Raw genomic sequence first — 12,647 nt, 5'->3', positions numbered from 1 at the left:
CCTCATTTCCCTCGACGACAGGTAAGACGAACCATCATAGGCATAATGGTCCGTCGAACGTCTTCGTTCCAAAACACTTCAACTCTGAAATCTGGGTACTGAGATCGACTCTCTGAACTTCACGACGGAACTGCAGCACAGACCGTCGTAGATACGACGGACCGTCACAAGTTGCGTAACCCCGACTTGGTCAGACTTTCGTTAAAAGTTTTAAAGGGGTGTTTTGGACTATTCATGACAAACTTTATGAAATTAGTGGGGTAAGTTTAATAATTTATTTACTTGGGGGTTAAAGGAGATAACCTTGAAATAAATAGTGAGTTACTTTTATTATAATGAATTAAATGATAATTAGGGTAGAAGAAAAATAAAAAGAATAGAGGGGAACGAACGAGCGAGAGAGAGAGAACGAAGAGGACAGCAAAGGCATTGGGGAAGTAGCTTGCTTGATCACGATTCTTTGGTGGAGGTAGGTTATGGTTTAATTCTATCTAATAGATAAACTCTAAATAGCGACTGATATGTATTTAATGATATTGTAATGTCTCCTATGTACTTGATTGTGTGGTTTGTGTCTTAGGTTTTGTGGAAGAGAAGATGATATGAAAAACGACAGACATCTACAACTGAATGAATTACTTTTGTGTATTAAAGTTATTTAAATACATGGTACACTCTATTTCAAATATTAAAAAGAAATATACAGTTCATTACATGATAGAACTTAGCGGACAAACTGTTAATTTCTGCACAATTACTTACTAACAAATTACCTAATAACAATTTTAGAATATGAAGTTCGTTACAACATGCCCAATGAGAAAGAAGGCAAATAGATTGACCATACACTTTGTATGACATGGTGCATTATTAAGAAACATATTGATATGTTGAAATACTATAACATATATAAAAAATATTATCAACTATTGAGAGTTTGAGATATAAAAAATATAATCATATACACTATGCAATTTTATAATCAACATCTTGTCTCTATAAAAAAAATACTTGAGTAGGATTAATTGTGTGCGTAACGTCTATTGAGAGTTTGAGATATAATACATTAAATAGATCATAATATGTGGATAATCCTAAATAACTCAATTCAGGGCTAATTTGCACATATATATTCATGCATCTCGAATAGCCAATCGAAGGGATTCGAGAACTATTATGCAATACATATGTACAATTACTGATCATTCCCTCAATCAACATATACAGATCTAACTCAGATGGAGATGCTACTGTTAGCTTATGTCAAGGAAAAATCACCCTACTATACAAATTATCAATATGACGTTCCTAAAACGAACTATGTTGAACTAGATCTTCGCATATGTCTAATGAGTTCATTTTGTATTAAAACGGTTAATAATGTTTTTTGATGTAGTATCTAAAGTTTGGTGATGTTTTGAGGTCAAACGTCTAATAACGTCCATGACGTTTGAAAGATGTGACTTGGATTTTGCTTGTGTGTCTTTTTGTGTTTTGGCAAGTTTAACGTGTTCGTTATAGTTGAAAATTTTGTAATGGGACCCTAAGAGATATATGGACATGTTAAGGGGTTCAACATACGAGTGCGACTCCACCTAGGACCCACAAGGGGCCCTAGAAGAGGACCCCAACTCTTTGGTAAGATGATGTCAAATAGTGGCAAACGACAACCACAAGGGACAGGCCTTTGGTAAAACGAAGGCCCGTCGACCTTGGGCGTCGATTGACCCTGAAAGATCTTCAATTCCGGCACATGGAGGGGACTTAAACGACGGATCCCCATCAAAGGAACATCGACTCAGCGACGTTCTGTCATCGAAAGGTCGTAGGTGCTGCCTATAAAGCTATCAAAAATATTTACAAGGCTTAGAATGTTTGGTAAATTCACCCCAATTCCTTTATAAAATATGGATGATATTTTTAGGGTATTTTATGTATCTTAAGAGGGTTCAAATACTAAGACTTGATATTAGACTTCATTTCAAAAACCCAAAGCACCTCCCTCAAGAAAGACTCTCTCAAACTCCATAGTAGCTTGAACTCAAGGAAGGGATAGAAGAGCTTGTGGTGGACTTTTTATTCATCAAATTTTCGTGGGTTTCTTATCATTGAGGTATGTTATTCATCCTTTTAACCCTGTTTCATTCATGGAGCCACTTCAAAGAGATTTCAAAACGGGTTTCAAACTTCAAAAGTCTTTATTTATTGACTCTAAGTATGGGCCTTTGCATGAAAATATTTTAATGATTAATATGAGTTTTTTTTAGTGTTAAATGATGATTTTAATGTCAAAAACCCAATAAATCCATGTTTATGCTTTTTATAAACTTTCAGCTTATCAAATGGGATTAACGAGCATGATTAGAAAATGTAGAGTTATGGTTTCCTTATGGTAATATTCTGATTTAGTTGAAGATTCCCCTGCACGAAATGATTCGACATTAACTTCTGGAGAAATGTCTGGCGGAGGTGCTCTTCTTTTATCCAAATCCTCTCATGTGTTTTTGGCCTCAATATGCCAGATGTTAGTAGAGGATGAAAAGGTGAACTCAATGTCCTTTGCTGTGTCCTTGGGTACTCAGGCTCGATGATGTAGCTCTGTAATTCATATAGGAAATAGTAGAGACCTTCGGGTCTGCTTGGCCCTTATAGCAATCCCCTGCGACATTAGTATTCCCAGATCAACGCGTATCCTCAACATAATCGAGAATATGCATGATTCTTTAGGATGGCTCAACATGAACTCATTCTAGGATGATATTATGATGTTGCTGATGAAGCCAAACAAAAACCAAGCGGCCATGTTCAGGTCCCTCTTCTCAATGGAAACCCAACATCAATCCATCCCATAGTAATTCTAGAAATAAGAGGGGCTAACCACCCTTCAGGTTGTTTAGGGACTTAACAAAAGGTAAGACTTCGTATGGAAGTGCAGAGTTTAGTTGTCTATCCAATAAGGTGTTAATTTACTCACTATTTCACTTAACTTCTTTGCCTCTTACCATGAGAACCTTTATCAATCTAAACTCGGTGGCCTTCTTCTTGTTCAATGGTACCAACTTCACATAAGCAATGTAAAATTCCCAAACCCAAGAAGGAATATAAGGTCCTTGGGGCCTTGTGAACTTCTCGAACTCATGGTAGCGGAGGGTGTACAGAACATCGAGATACTTTCCCTCCAGTCCCTTTTTAGATAGAAGTTTCACTTATAAAATGGTCCGAACTCCATCACCTTTCAATGTGTTCAGCATTCTTGGTTAAAGAACCATAGGATGTGCAGGGGCCACAGAAGTTGTCGGAGCCAGCACCGTATCTTATTTACGAGAACTGGCAGCTGAGGGTGTGATAGAAGATATGGGTTGGTATCTAGCCCGTAGCTAATTTTTTCAGTTGATCACAGGCTAGCTATATTCAGGTTTATCAAAGTTTTCTTCAACCGCTATTCCTTTCCTAGAGATATGCTTTTTCCTTTTGCCTTTGTCTCCGAGTTAGACTTCTTTCCTTCTTATTTTTGGGAGGTTTTATACCCCCCACCTCGTTTATCTTTATGCCCTGTGCTTTTATTTTGGGTGGAATGGTTATATTGGTACACATTTACCTGCATAAGATTTAGAGAATCTAAGAGGCATCCAAACAAAATTGTAGAAATTCCATTGCAGACAGGCTCGCCGATCCAATCAATGAGTCGCTGAATCACTTTGGCGAGCTAAGTTGGACTCGCCGAAGGAATTGGATTAAGAACTACAACAAGTAGGTGCTAGGAAATTATCTTTGGAAAATTATCGACTTCGTTCGTTGAGCAAGAGCATGCAAAAGGCGATTAAGAGTACATTAGGTGAGCCGCCCAGTTATTTTGATGACCCAAAAGCTGCTCGCCGAAAGTCAAAGTCTCTCAAATCTTGTATGAGATAAAATTAAAGGCAACATGGTAAAATCTGGTTGTTGCTCAATGTGCCTATTTTCATCAATCCTCTCAAATTCAACGTTGCACTTCCCAAGAACAAAATCAAAGCATACACTAAAGGAATTCAAACCATACCCATGCTACCCATCACCCCGGGATACTCAATATTTTCCTTGTTTTGACAACCTTGGCTACTTGACGATATTTACTATTAGGATAAGAGTAAGCACTCTAACATTGATCCATTTTTGTTTCTTTACACCAAAAATTGGTTACTCATGCTTCATCCAATAATCTAAAAACTTGCAAGCACAATCCAAAACAATTTCGATCATTTATAGACACAAAGATTACGGGAATAGACGGTCAAAATGCTACAAGCAAGATTTTCAAATTTAAATTAGGCATTTAAACAGTATAATTCTATTAGAGAAACCCATCATATAACAATCCGATATAATCATTACAAACGAGTACAAAATTTTCAAAAATAAACTTAGGGTTTTAGAAAAGTAAATGTTTGTGCACCAAAATGTGATTGAAAAGGTACGCAACAATGTAATCCAATCCCAAGCACCAATCATTCAACCAAAATACTTTAAAGGAAAGAATATTGAAATTACTACCTTGGTATAAGTTTGTGAAGTTTGAAAACAAAGGAAAGTGAAGAATTTCAAATTCTAAGAATTTTGGCCATTATAAACCAGCCAGTTCGCGCTCATGTGATCATATTAGTCGCGCTCACTGATCCACGGAGATTCATTATGTAGTAACATGAGGATCTAAACAACGGTCTTCGTCAAGTATTCAGACAAGTCGGCGAATGACCATTTTACTCATCAATTTGTACTTCCCCAATTCTTCCTTCCTTTAAACTTTCACCACTAACACACCATTATTCATAAAAGTAAAATAAACCATTTAAAACCTTGGGTTACCTCCCAACAAGTGCCTTAGTTAACATCGTACCATAACGTGAGTCTTTGCTCAGTCTCCACTATTGGGTTGGCCCTAGTGTCACTACGTAACCCCAATCGTTCATTTGGGTGGAGATGAGGCACTACATAACTCATGATCATTCTGATCAAGTGGATAGATCTAGTGTGAGAGCTAATTATCTGATGCAATACCACAATGTTATCCTTCATTTCTTCAAACATTCTATCTTGCTCGATGATTTTTTAGAGAATGATTTACAACACATTTTCAATACGACTGTTTTTAGTGTCTATAGATTTTTTCTAGTCATGAGGGGGTAGTTACCTCCCTTGACTCTTGCATTGGTTTTCCAGCTCTCAAAATTTGGTGGCCCAACCGTTCATCTTAGTTACAAGTTCAAATAACATGAAGTCACCCTCAATTTCTTGATTTGCATTAGCCGACTTCCCACAACATTCTTCAGCTATGCACAGTGTGTTTGGATACAACAGCAATCCAAAGGAAAAGAAAAACTAAAAAAAAGAGTTAGTAAAAACTACAATTAAGTAAGGACACAAATTCTACCTAATAACAAATTTTCATATGACACCATTCCATGCAGCGGCGCCATTTTGGTCGGTGATGTCATCAAAGACACAGCTTCCAATGTAAGTTTCAATTATTGTACCAAGGTATAGTAACCCAACCAAGGGTCGGGGTTGGTTCCACAGGGAGTGGTTGTGAGAATTAATAGAAAACTAAAATTAAGTTCTAACTAGTCAGAGCTAAAGACATTATCGAGTAAAAACATATCAAATCAAATGGGGTGATGCAAGTGTCAAATATCGATGGGGGTTTCATTATAAGTAAGCAAAAATAACAAAATTAACAAAAGAATTTTAAATCAACGAGATGGGAATTCTTGGGATGTGATAGGAATATGGGATAAAAGAGATTATTGGGCGCATGCTTTTAATAGAAAATTCATAAAGTAATTGCGACTAAGATAGACTTTAAGGGGGATAAGATCTCTCTCGAACAACTTAACTCGTTTCAAATGGGTTCCTCTCCGACACCCACTTGCCTCATGAAGCACAACTCCGCCTTAATCCACTAAGTCACTCAAGCTGAGAGTTTGGTGTAAGACTACAGTCACTCTCTCGAGCTGAACCACATGTTGACCCACTCACATCGGCCATCCATTTAGTAGTCTTAGTTTCTCGACCTCTCTATCAAACAAGTTGGATTCATATATATGAGATTATATTTGAAACTACAACCTCATTAGATTCATCCACAACTACTAAACAAAATCACAATTAAACTATGAATAAACTATCAGCAAGCAAGACCCAACAACTAATTTAACCCATATTCACAAAATCACACCCCAAGAATCGAGGTTTCAGCTAGACATGAACAAAATATAGAAATTTACACCAAATTGAGCTTGAATTCAAATGGGTATGAAGATTCAAGTCTTGTTACATGCCAAGAATGAAGAATCCAAAAGTCCTTAGTCCAAATCCTTGTACATGAAACCCTTTTGGTCTTCAAGTTCTTCTGCAAAAATCCTTTCAAACTTAGAGCTCAATACTTATAAAAATATCTAAAATTATCTAAAAGTATGATAATAATCTATACTAAGCTAAAATACTCAACAAGTATTTATAGTTTTCGAAGATTAGTGCTACAAGGGATATCTCGGTGTAGTCAGTCGGAATCGGTGATTTGCCTTTTGGAAACTTCATCGTCATATTACGCTTAGTCTAGGAAATTTTGTGTTATGTATAATTGGGTGATAAGGTACTGCTTCGTGGAACTACTTAGTGATGCGCCAACTACTCCTTTCTACATCTGATTTGATCCTTTCCTTCATGGCTCAGCAAAATGAAACAAAAGGTGATCTTCAGACCCATCGAGGATTTTCTAAATGGACTCAGTGATCCTAAGGCCTTTATTTTTTCGTTCTTTTCATCCTTTTTGATCATTTTTTCCAAGTAGTGTCCATGCTTTGCCTCGAACTCAAAATCCCTTAAATCCAAGGTTATCTATTAGTGGTTGAGACAAAATAAGCCTTTAAGGGAACTATTTCCTTAAAAATATATTTGTAAATGAGTCCTATTTGTGGACTTATCAGATCATATTAGGGTAGGAGTGAAGTCTATCAATGATGCTTTAAGGTTGCATATTATCTTAGAAATAGAGTTCAAGGTGAAGGATGTCTATGGAAACAACTCATGATTAGTCGACAACCTAGTGAGGGAGGAAAAATCAAGGTCAAATTACATGGTTAAAAATTAGAACGAGTATAAAGACTATATTTTTAACAGGTTAGGCTTGAAGGTGAATAAACATGGTTTTTGGAAGGGTCTACCCTTCTTGTAATATTAGTGATGTCACCTACCATTGGCCCTGGTGGTGGCTTGTATATTAAATGGGGTATCAATAAACTTGGGTTCATGGGTGGTGGAGTAGTAAATATACATCAGTGAAGAGTGGGGATATCTTACCTTTTCTAATGACCCGATCGGTCAATTTTGGAAAGTTTAGTGAATTTATCATTTTTATCTCCCCGTGATCGACCCCGAGACTTCTATTTTTTAGTTTAAAATTTGGTTTTGAACTTTGAGATATAGGTTAAGATTTCGATAATTTTTTAGTTTGAAAGTCTAAGTTTTTAAGAAAGTAGTTTCTTGTGTCATTGGAGTTTTTGTCGGAATGAAATTTCATTATTCCCATCAGACTCGAGAGGTTAAATCTCATTTGTGAGAGTTGTCAATTTCAAATTTTGAGTCTTTCTATGGGTTTGAGGTCCTACATTGTGAAATTATGGAATTTTAGCTTTTGGATTAAGTTTGGTCAACATTTGGGGTTCAGATGCTCATATCAAAATTCCAAGAGTTCCCTTGATTCGGGAGATGATCTAGGCCTGGGTGAGGTCTTGGTTGATTTTTGAGAGGTTCCTAGATTATTTTTGCCTTTTTAGAGTTGAGTTAGTTTCTTGTGATTTTCACGATGTCAGGTCACAAAGACCTCACATTCATGTTATGATGGTTCCATTGAGTCTGAAACTTAGTGTTTAATCGATTTGCATATGTGGTTTGTGTGAACGGGGTTTCAGAAGAATGTTGAGGGTTCTTTCTATGTTTAAAGGGTTGACTGATTTTCTGTTGTATGTGTTTGGTGAACTTTTCTTTTTTGAGGAGTAGCTCACTTTTGCGTGGCTTGCTTTTGCAGATTGCTTTGACTAAGGTCTTGTTCACTTTTTTGAAAGGTAAACACATATTGACCTTTGCATTTGTGAAGAGACTTCGCTTAAGACACGCTTGTGTTTTTAGATAGGTTCCCTTAAATGAAATCCTGTCACTTTTGTGATATAAAAGAGCATTGTGACCTTCAAAATTCAGGGTTTAAACCTCATTTCACCATTTTTGAGTTTTGGACCACATTTTCGAGGAAAATCTTTTGGGTAACTATTCTTAACTCTAAATATTCAATAATTCATTATTATTTATGTGTTTGTGTGTTCAAATAAAGCTTTTGAAATTTAAAATGTGGGTTATTATCAAGAACCCAAGACTTAGTTGAATTGTAATTTTGAAGTTGTATTGATAACTTTTTCAAAATAGTTTTCTCTATTGTGTTTCTATTTGAAACATCATTTTCAAGTATTTTTTTTCCAAATTCAAACCTCCATTTGAAATTTGGCTTTTGAGTTGATTGAGCTATATCTTTACATAATTGATGTTGTTGTTGTTTCTGATGAGTGATTGTAAATACTTGATTATTATAGATTGTGTGGCTTCGTAAAAGATTCAGAAGGGGAAAACTCAATCTTTGGATTGATTGGTTGATTGCTTTTAGACAAGTGATTTTCTAAACCAAGTATTCTAGTAAAATTCATTTGCATCCTTGGTTGTTTGTGTGCTAGAAGTAATGGAGATGTTGTGAAGGATTTTAATGGTCCACTTTTTATATATAAATAAATGAAAAGGGGTTGAATTGAAAGAGGTTATATGATGAACATGATGATTTGAATTGCCCTATTGTGACCCCTGTTCTTTGATTGATGAAATGCTTGAAAGCATGAATGTGGACTTGAATTGTGTCTCTTCCGTGTATTTATGATATTGCATGTGTTAATTGATTGTGAACACCGTGATGAGACGTGTGATTATGTGTGATGTCGAGATCTTTGCTGGAGAGTGACATTGTTGACACCCAATTTTGATCCCCTCCAGAATAATTAATTAACGAGCTTTTTTTTCCCAAATGGCTTATAATAAATAGTTTTATAAAATTCAAAATATTTTGCAAGTTTGTTTTGAGGTAATTTTAGTCATGTTATAATTTTTTTATAATAAATATACCTTATATAATTTTGTATATAATTAGTATATCTTTGAATACTTGAAATCGTCTCGAAAGACGTTGATTTTAGTGATCTTTTTATGAATTGTCTAGATTGACTTTTAGTTATTAAAGTTATTTAATTCGAACCAATTGTTTTACTTCATCAAGTTTAAGAAGCTCGTTTAAATTAATTTATGTTATTTAATCTCGTTAAGGCAAATACTCCAAACAATTCCTTAGGATACTGTTGCCTCTTTTTGTTTGCATCTAACAGCCCACCCTCCGCGTCGCTATCAAATTCAGATATTGTGGGATTTGGTGGTCTGATTTCCAGTACAGAACAACTTGCTCCTTTGTTCTTGGGAAAAAGTTTTGAATTTGAGATAAGATTTAGAATTCTGTCTCTGCCCTTTTCCCTCCCTTTTTTTCTCTATTTCTAAACCCTAATACCTTCCTATATATAATCGTTTCCATTTCATCAGAGGGAGAGGGTTTTTTGGTGATTTTTACAAAAAAAAAAAATCAAGAGAGGAAATTTTTGGATTAAGGAATTTTAGTTAAGAAAAAGAAACAGAGGAAAAAGGAAAGGGAAGGGTTTCCTTTTGAGTCAAAGTTTCATTTTAGTATTGAAAATTTGAGGAGAACTGAGAAAATATTAGCTAAAATCAGGAAGACATTCAAAGTTGTTATGCGGAATTCGAGATAATACGAGAAAATATAAACGCGAAAAACAAGACAACAGATTTACGTGGTTCACCAATAAATTGGCTACGTCCACGGGAAGAGGGAGAGCAGTTTTATTAAGGAGAGGCAAGAACAGAATTACAGAATAGGGTTTGCCATAGCGTCTATATATAGTGCTAAGCTATGCCCTAACAGGCTTGGGCCCAACATACAGAATTGACAGATAATTAAGGGCCCAATACAACAACATTGTATACCGTCGGGCCGGGGGCGTCTCCGCCCCCCCGGACCCCCAGGCCAGGGGGCGCGTCGCCCCCCTGGACCCCCCGACTCGCTGACCGGGCAGCGAGACCCCCGTCCTTTCTGTTTGTAACGGGTCCAATTCAAGGCATTCAACAAAAGTAAAGCTTGTTCTAGTTTTGCTTGAAACATCACATCTTTTCTTCGTTCATATCACTTCCGTCAAGCTTCGTGGGTTCAAAGGTCTCCTTCGCTCTCCTTATCGCATCCAGCTGCCCGCTATAAGGTAATTAATTCTTAACTCACTTTGTTTGTTTTGAGTTATCATATCGGGTGAATGTGTAGTCCTTTGTGGATTCAAAGTTGAGCTTCTATAGAGTTTTTAATATGACATTACTGTTTTTATCTTAGCTTCTAAGTTAGGCCGCATTATTTCTATTAGGAATGTCTAGCGTTTTCTTTATTATTCCTCTTCCTGTACCATTTCAAGGTCGTGGTCATTTCGCTCGTTCCGTCCGTATAGTTCCTCTTCTGTGCGAGCATGATTTAAGAGGCGTTCTGACTTCATGTTGGTTTCAAGTCACTAATATAATTTTTTTTAATTTTATTCACTATCTCCCTTGTATCGATATGCTTATATCACATCCAGTTTGCTTTGTTTGTTGCTATTGGTTGTTGATAAACTGGGGCCATCTATTCCCTTTGGTGGTTTGTTTGGAATGATTTAAATATGTATGTGGGTGATGACAGGCTGGTTTTTGTTTGATTCTATTCTTTTAGCTTTCATAGCATTATAGTGCTCAGGCTCACAGTTATATTAATCTTAGAGTTAAGAAAAATCATATTGTTTCTTTTTATCCCTTATTGAATGAAAATAATAATATGTCAACTCTAATTCTTTCTCGTTATGTTAATATTTATGGAGTTGATATATAAGTTGTTCTGTTTTAAAGATGATTTAGCACTCGATCAATTATTTGACTTTGTTTTTTTAGTTGAAAGTATGCATATTTGTAAGTTGGATCCACATGACATCGGAAATTGTCTATTTCTATTTTTCTTGCCTCGATTTTGTGCTCTGTTTGTCGTTTACTCTTTAAGTTTGTTTGAAATATGCTTTCATGTGATGCCTATCTCCCGTTTATGTTGTGTCCCCGCCTTTTGATAATAAGAAAAGAAAATTCAGTTTTTGGTAAGTCGTACATAATGTGTGCTTGTAGTACACGGATTATGTTTCTTTAAGTGTTTATGATTTTCATATTTATTCTTTTCTCTATTTTGTATGTTTTGTTCGCTGTTTCAGTTAGTTTGGCCACTCGACATCAGTTTCGATTTTCTTATGTTTTGCCTGTATATGTGTTTACTTCACTATGGTGTCTTGGATTAGCTACAATATTTGGAACTCATTTTGGTCTTTTCATTCTGGCGAAGGGTTGTATAAAATAGCATAGCATCATTAAGTTAATTACTGTAGGCCACAACTTCTGTTGATCGATAGGAAGTTTTCTTCAGTTTACTGGTTGATATTCTGAGGTATCCATTATGCTTTTCTCTTTATTTTATGTATGTATATAAAATTTGCTGCTATTCAAGTGCACTTTTTATGTCATTTGAATAATATTGCTCGTCATTTTTCAAATTTACGGGTTCAAATGTGTATTCTAGTATGCTAGGATATGTTTCCAGTGTTTGTGTTGGTCAGATTGCCTATTAACTCATTTCCCTTTCTTTTGCATGAAAAATCTATTTGGGTTCTTTATGAACTCTCATTGTCATCAGCATTTCGAGAGATCCATGAAGGCTAAACTCCCTCCTATCGAGTATAAGCAGCCATCAACCGATGAATAGGTCCCGGAGTAAGAAAGATCCAGAAATCCAAGGAGTTGAAGTTATTGTCTAAAAAGACTCCAAAGTTCTATTATGAAAATTTGTATTTTTGGGTCTAAGCCCTTGTTGTATTTCTTTTCCGCATTTACTATTTTTGTGTAATTTGTTCAGGACATGTGGAAATGGGTCAAAAACCCAAAAATAAAGTGGGTCCAAATACCGGTCAAGGCATACGGGTTTGGACCCGATCTCTCTCTCTCTCTCTCTCTCTCACTCACTCTTCTTATCTGCTTAAATTACTTGTTTATTAATTGTCGTTAGTTTTAGAGTTAAAGAATCCAAATCTCTGCAAACGCCATAAATGTTTTATCGACTTAAAATTAATTCCAAATAATTTCTTAAAAAGAATAACTTTTCAAATAATAAAACTACTCAAGTAATAAATACTTCAATTTTCGAATGAACTCTAAGCGATACTTATAAGTTTAAGTTAGTATATTTTAGCCAAACCAAATTAGTTGTCGGATAACCGCAAGTAAGTAGACGTCTTAGGTGCTGTCAAAACCTTCCTAAGACATTAATAAGAATTCCCGAACCCCTTTAATGTTTTCAAAACAATTTTTACAGTTAAGTTCTTTCGAAAACATGGTTTTCTTAATTTTTATTTAAAAAAAATTAATTGGCGACTCTAAAAAGTTTAAAAAGTTATAAATTATAT

The 12,647-nt window shown here is 35.5% G+C and overlaps 1 long non-coding RNA gene across 1 annotated transcript; it reads left to right on the top strand.

Annotated features, from left to right (window-relative positions):
- The first annotated feature begins 10,158 nt into the window (after positions 1–10,158).
- On the top strand, positions 10,159–12,193 carry LOC107005733. The gene is made up of 2 exons (XR_001454932.2): positions 10,159–10,388; positions 11,882–12,193. It is a non-coding gene; the product is annotated as an uncharacterized LOC107005733 (long non-coding RNA).
- The last annotated feature ends 454 nt before the right edge of the window (positions 12,194–12,647 follow it).

Source organism: Solanum pennellii, chromosome 12 (genome assembly GCF_001406875.1).
Source record: "Solanum pennellii chromosome 12, SPENNV200".
Lineage (NCBI taxonomy): Eukaryota > Viridiplantae > Streptophyta > Magnoliopsida > Solanales > Solanaceae > Solanum > Solanum pennellii.
This window is presented reverse-complemented; position numbering and strand designations above follow the sequence as displayed.